Source organism: Cinclus cinclus, chromosome 3, assembly GCF_963662255.1.
Source record: "Cinclus cinclus chromosome 3, bCinCin1.1, whole genome shotgun sequence".
Lineage (NCBI taxonomy): Eukaryota > Metazoa > Chordata > Aves > Passeriformes > Cinclidae > Cinclus > Cinclus cinclus.
The window spans coordinates 53,644,437-53,650,977 of NC_085048.1; positions in this window are offsets into that span (position 1 = coordinate 53,644,437).

Here is a 6,541-nt window from a genome sequence, read left to right on the forward strand (position 1 = left end):
AGTAACTAGTCTCACCTCCAAAAAAAGTGAGACATATACCTATCTCCTTTCCCTCAAATTGTTTTGCTTGAATTATATTGGCTCTGCTTCTTTGAGCTTTTCTAGTAAATAAGAATAAGTAAGTAAATAAATAAGAATACTCAAAAAACTGATGCTGATCCACTAATTGCTGAAGAAGGATGGATACAAGGTTCTAATATTTGCTTGCTCTGCTCTTGATTTAGAACCACAAACCAGAGAGCTGAACCAGCAGTCAGTTGTAGTGACCTTACAAAAAATGTTTAATACTAACCGAAAATAACAACTTACCAAGTCTATTCTGATGGAAAATGCTTGGTGACATTTTAGAAGTGGTTCAACTGGCAGATCCTCAAAGGTGCTAATGTTTGACAAAGCTGCTTTCTGTTGCTCCCAAGGGATGGATACAGAAACCTTTTTGGCCTGGGCAACATCTAGAAAGTGATGCATATCCTTTACTGAGTCTATATAGCTGAACTATGACATAAGTTGGGGTTCCCATGTGGATATGTGGCATTTGCATGTTTTTCCCATGAGTAAGTGATCTACGTAGCTCTAACACCTTCAGTACAGAAAAGGTGTTATAAAATATCACTTGAATTGTGTCCACATGCTTTAATTGCTCTTATCTATTACAACATGTACTCAAAGTTAGATTTTCCAGCCATGTTTTGTCAGTGTAAGATTTTATCAAGCAGTGACTCAGTCATGCCCTAAGTCAGGACTGTACCTCCTACTGAGAAGGATACTGGCCAGTCTAAGAAATATACCATCATCAGGTACAGCCACATCTGAGACAGCCCAACCTCAAAAAGAGCTACAAGCCATATCCAGAAATGCTCATCAGGCAGCAAGGAAACAAGAATTTCAACAAAATTTTTGAATTCTCCTGACATAGAATCAGTAGGGTGAATCAGCTAGGCAGAGAAGTGAGAGTAACTAGGAAGACATACAAGCAAATCCTGAAACACGGTGCCCTTGTTGGCAAACACAAGTGCCTGTGTACAATCAGTTTTGGCCCAGAGGCCACTTCTCAGATGGCCACAGTGAGACTGGGAAAACTGGACCTTGTTGCACCTTGTGAATAGTCAGTAGACTGCTGTCAGTTTATCAGTGTTTCGAAAGATCAAAGCAAGAGGATGTGTTTGAAGCACAGGAACGAGGTCTGACCTGCTCAAGCAAACACACCTTTGGGTTTTGTTTGGCTTGTGCTGGAGACAAACAGTTGTGGGCCGACTGGGGGCATGGCTGTCTCTCCTACACTCGCCCTTCTCTCCTCCTGCAGTGAACTGGGCAAGACACCCTTGAATCATGCACCTCCCAGCAAGAGATACTGAATTCTTTTAGGAATCACAGAGTTGTGGAGTGGAGCACCACTGCTTAGCAGTGCCTGCTGTCACTCAGCACTTCTGGATTGCTGTTTTAGCAGATTGAGTATTGCTGAATCATGAGTTACTAACCACTGACAGTACTCCAGTTTATTCATCATGTAAGTATGAATACGATGATGAGTAAGTTTTAACACATTTCACGTTTTTTGGTTTGTACTGTTCATTAAATAATGACAGCTCCAGTCAGTCACAGAGTTTTGTGTTAAGGAATTATGTTGGCGTATGAAGGCAGGTGATGTGGGTGTAATTGAGCTAATGGTAAAACCAAAACAGGTGTGTCATAAGCCTATTTTATACACTAGAAGCAACAGTTTAACTAATTTGGCATCCATTGGTTCAGACTCTTTTTGTTCAAGGTGTTCTCAAGGATGAACTACGTAATGTAGCATTAATTCAAAAAAGATGTCCCCACATGGTAAATGCATTTATTTATAGTTCATTGATAGTTAGGGTATGCACAGCACATTTCTTACAACATTACCATGCTAAACCAGTCATTTCTGCCCACTGCCTGTGTGCTGCTGTCTCCTCATTATATCCCGATGAAGAAGTCAGGTAACCACTCCACATTTGATACAGAATGTTAGTTGAAACCATGAAGGGAAAGATAATAATGTCTACCTACACAATGGAGACAGGTAACTGGAAAGTTGGAATATCTGTAAATTCCTATTTTGTTTGGATAATATATAATCATGATATAAGTAAAAGGATTCATAAGCTCACTTCAGAGGACTGCTTCCTCCTGCTTTTTGCCTCTATTGCAGCTAAGCAAATTTATGATGCCATGAAGAAAACCCCACTCCAAAGGACCTGTCCTGTATAAACGTTTGTTCTGGTGACAAGGGTGTAAGTTTTCTGGTCTACAGATCTAGCAAGATTGTGTCCTTAGACAGTGTATCAATTAGTGGGCCTACATTCTTGTTGAAGGCTGCAATTTGTGCTTTTCAGGACTTCTGAATTATTTATGTGAGGAGGAACATCCCAGTTTCACTGCGGGTCACCTCAGAGCCTCTTGGTTAGCACAAAAGGCACATGAAAATGCTTTTCTATCCCTGCTTCAGATTAGGCAGAGCAGGGATTTGGGGGTATGCCTTAAACCTTCAGACTGCCACCCCTTACAAAATGGGGTGGGATTGTTGTTCGGAGGGGAGCACATGCCAGTAGTGGTATGTCAGAAAAAGAGTGATCTCAGCTTAAACACCTCCTCCAGGAGAGGGGCCAGAGTGGGGATCTCAAGGGCAAGGAAACATATTTCTACAGGCTGAAGATACTGTGTATCAAAGCAGCCACATCGTGGTTGTGCTATGCTTTTATAGTGTGTTAATGAAGTTAAACTTCCTTTCCAAAAGTACTAAAATAAATCAGCTTTGTGATTCAGTCTAGGCAGTTACAATATATGTGGGAAAATTGAAGAGTTTGCCAATCTAGCTTTATTTCACTCATTCTGTGGCTCCTAAACCTACACATTTTATAAATAAATATTTTCTGACTGTAGGTCTTGTGTACACTGCAGGCAGTCAGACTGAAGCAATACAACATCAAAAGAGGTGAGAAATTCTTCTTCATGTGTCTAAAGTAGAGTGCTATCATTTCAATGTTGAAAGGCCAACAATTTTAAGCAAATGCATGCCCCAAGCAGCCATATACATTGTACGTTATTTATACTTACTTATACACTAGCAGAACATGAGAAAACATACTTTGGTGTGCATGGTTCATCAGTCAGGGTGTGGCAGAGTTGTAGAGACAAGACTCAGTGAGGTGTGAGAAGGATGACACTGACTATGTGGAAGACTATGATAAGATTTATTGCTCTTACAGTAGCTAAATATTGCCAATGCAGTACATAATAGAATCAGGTTTAAAGTGTTATAATAGAAACAGGTTCAGCTGGAAACAGGTTTACAGGCTTTGGCCTCACAGAATGCACAACTGCAAAGCATCAAAGTAACTGTGGAGCTACTTTTGGATTTTATCTCTGTACGTGACTTATTCACTTGATAAGAATTTGGCTTAAGATATCTGTTGGACTAGTGGCCAACTTAAATAAGGATGTGGACAAGCAGCCGTTTTGGAGAGAGCTGCCCTGATGTGAAGCATGATTTCCAGGTACTTACTGTTTCTCAGCTGGAAAGCTGTCAAGCCTCAGCTGTTTGGGTGCTCCTGCAGACCAGTTTAGCTACGCAGGAGGCAATCATGGTCACTGCAGGCAGGATACCTTCAATCACCATGGCTGTTTTCCACAATGAGCCTGACTGAAACTTCAGATGCTGAATGAGTGAGTCTTTGCCATCATTAGAGATGCACTGATCTCTGTATTTGCAGCAGTTCTTACAAATCATACTGGTAGGAATGTCTGGTAAGGGCTGAATGAGGAAAAGTAGGTTTTCCTGCAGGTTAGACTTGCCTTTGGGATTCTCCAGACACTTAATTTCATTCATGTCTTATTGATCCCAGAGTCCTGGGCAGCGGCTAAAGCTGTGGTTTCTGTGTTCTTCTGAGGGTGATATGGCTGTTCACATCTGTGAACACACACATCTGCGTGTGCTGTTCACTCATGCTCAGTCTTCTGAAAACTGGGTGTTCATTGTATCCATACTCGGTGCAGAAGAGGTTCAGTCTATAGCCTTGGTACAAGTCTCATGGGGCTCCACTTATGTGTCTGCAGTGGAAATGGCTGCGGCAGTCACTTTGGTAGTCAGTGCTTCAGCCACATCTTACTGCTGCTTGGCACCTTGTTTCTCCCTGGTCTCAAACCGTCAGGGGAAGATAATGTATTTAATAAACTCTAACATAAAGTCAGGGCTGAAATCCTCCTGCAGCATTTACCTTAAGCTGTTGGACTCCAGTGAGCAGACAGGTTTCATTACCATTTTGATGTGCAGTCAGAGGCTTCTTTTTCATATCTTCTTGCCTAAGTGTAGTTAGGAGTTTAGAATCTCTAATAACACCCTCAAAATCTCTAGTCATCCTCCTTTCACAGCATGAGGTCTGGACTTCTGCAGTGCTGGAGCTCAGAAGTCCCATCATGCCAGTCCAGTACCATGCAAGGCTGTTTCCAGAGCACAGTACAGGAAAAGGTTGGTTTTTTTTTCCCCACTGAAAAATCTGACCACCTCAGGATTGCTTTGCCCTTCACGTTGCCCTGCCCTACATCAACTAAGGGTTGTTTGTGATCTTAATTGCCAGAGATACACAGATATTAAGAATAGATGGCTGAAGGTATATTTAGCCTTAAAAGCTTATGAAGTATCTAAAACACAGCTATATCTTGAAGGGCAAAAAATAATCAATGTGGACTGTTATTACTTGTATAATTAAAAATTTAATCAAGACAATCAAAGAGTAGCATAGTGATCACTAAATGAAGTTTCAAATGCTACCATAAAACAACACTCCTAGCCCTCTTACTCAATAATTTTAAAAAAAAAGTTTGCAGAGATACATATTATAAACTATATTGTCGATTTTGCTTCACGAAGTTGTCTGCAAATCTAATTTGACTGAGAGGAAATTATGAGCTATATCTCCAGTTTTGACTCTTGATGTTAAAGTCTTGTCACCAAACTGCTCCAAAGAGATTAACAGCTTTTTACCAATACCTCAATAATACATGTTCCTGCTAGCACAGCAAATTAGGAAAGAAGCCATAGCTAATTCTGCATTACTTTAGAATACTGAGCTATCAACTGGGCTAGTTTAAGAAGTGTTTCACAACCACCTCATCTTTCTTTGGTGTACAGACAGCAAATTTCAGAAAACAGGCCCCTGAATATATCTCCAGCTGCCTGTGTTTGTGTGTGTGTGTGTGTGTGTGCAATGTTGTTATACCATCTTATTTACAGTAGGAGTTTTTGGCTATAGTTACACATTTGGAAGGATAAAGTAAAAAGAATTGTATTGTTGGTTTTGATTAAATCAAAGTGTTACTAAACTTTATAGAATTTTGGCACAGTAAAAAGTATCATAGAGTACTGTTAGAGCTAACAGCCTTATTTGAAATAAGCAAGTGGTAACACAACAGGGATTTTACTGCAGGTTTTATTGACAATGAATTCTTCCTAGTTATTTTCATCCAGTTCTGATATTGTATGGTTGAAGGGTGCCCTTTTGACTTTTGAAAGAGTCAACAATAGTTTACTTTTGTGTTTTATGGACTTCCAAAAAACATATACACTGTTACTGTGCTTGTCTGCTGTATTCTTTCCTGCAGAAAACCAGGCCTTATTTTCTAAATATTGTTCAAAATACAATGTGTAATTGTTCTGCTGACATTTTTCATGTCACTGACCTGACAATTAGCAAAAATATTTCATATTCCACAGTTGTTGAAGCAAGGGAGCAAAGACCTGGAAGCATCTTGCTGGCCCCTGTACTGCATGCAACTGATGTACTGAGTACTTAATGAAGTGCTACAGTCAGAAGCTACTTCAGATTACACCTGATACTTTGGACTCTAGTGTGGCAATGCTGAAAAAAACCTGTGTAGTCTCTGCATAAGATAAAAACTTTGTCCAAGTTGCTGTGTTCAGAAAATCCCCGTGACTGCCAGTTCAGTGTGTAACACCTTCAAGAGGTGGTGAATTGATTAACCTTGGTGAAAAATCATGACAGTTGATAACAACATTTCATTTTCTCCCTTACTTTTATTGAAAAGTTCAACCCACACTAAAATAATTTGCATCAGAACAAATCAAATATTTCAGTGGCATGAACAGTATCTGATGCCCTGATAATTGCAGTACTGGTAAAGGAAGAGAGATCTGACTTCTCAGGTACAGATGCTTTAAATATTCCTGGAGTAGATCTTTAAGTTATGCTTCTCCAATAAAAGAGCATGAGCTGCTGCTTGAAAGAATGGAGATAAATTCTATAGTTTTATCAGCAGTGATAGCTAAAGGTATCATTTTACTTATTCTTAACATGTATGGGGGTCATGGAAACTGGTCCAGTAGACTGGCAGAAGTAAATGCTAAGCCATGTGTTAACTGCTAAAGCTCTAATGCAGGACACATGCCAACCATTCTTTCAATGACTGACATTTTCCTAATTGCATTCAAAATTATGCATTAATTGGTTTGGCTATAATCTCAGTGGGCTCTCTTATTAATTAATTTATTTATATGCAT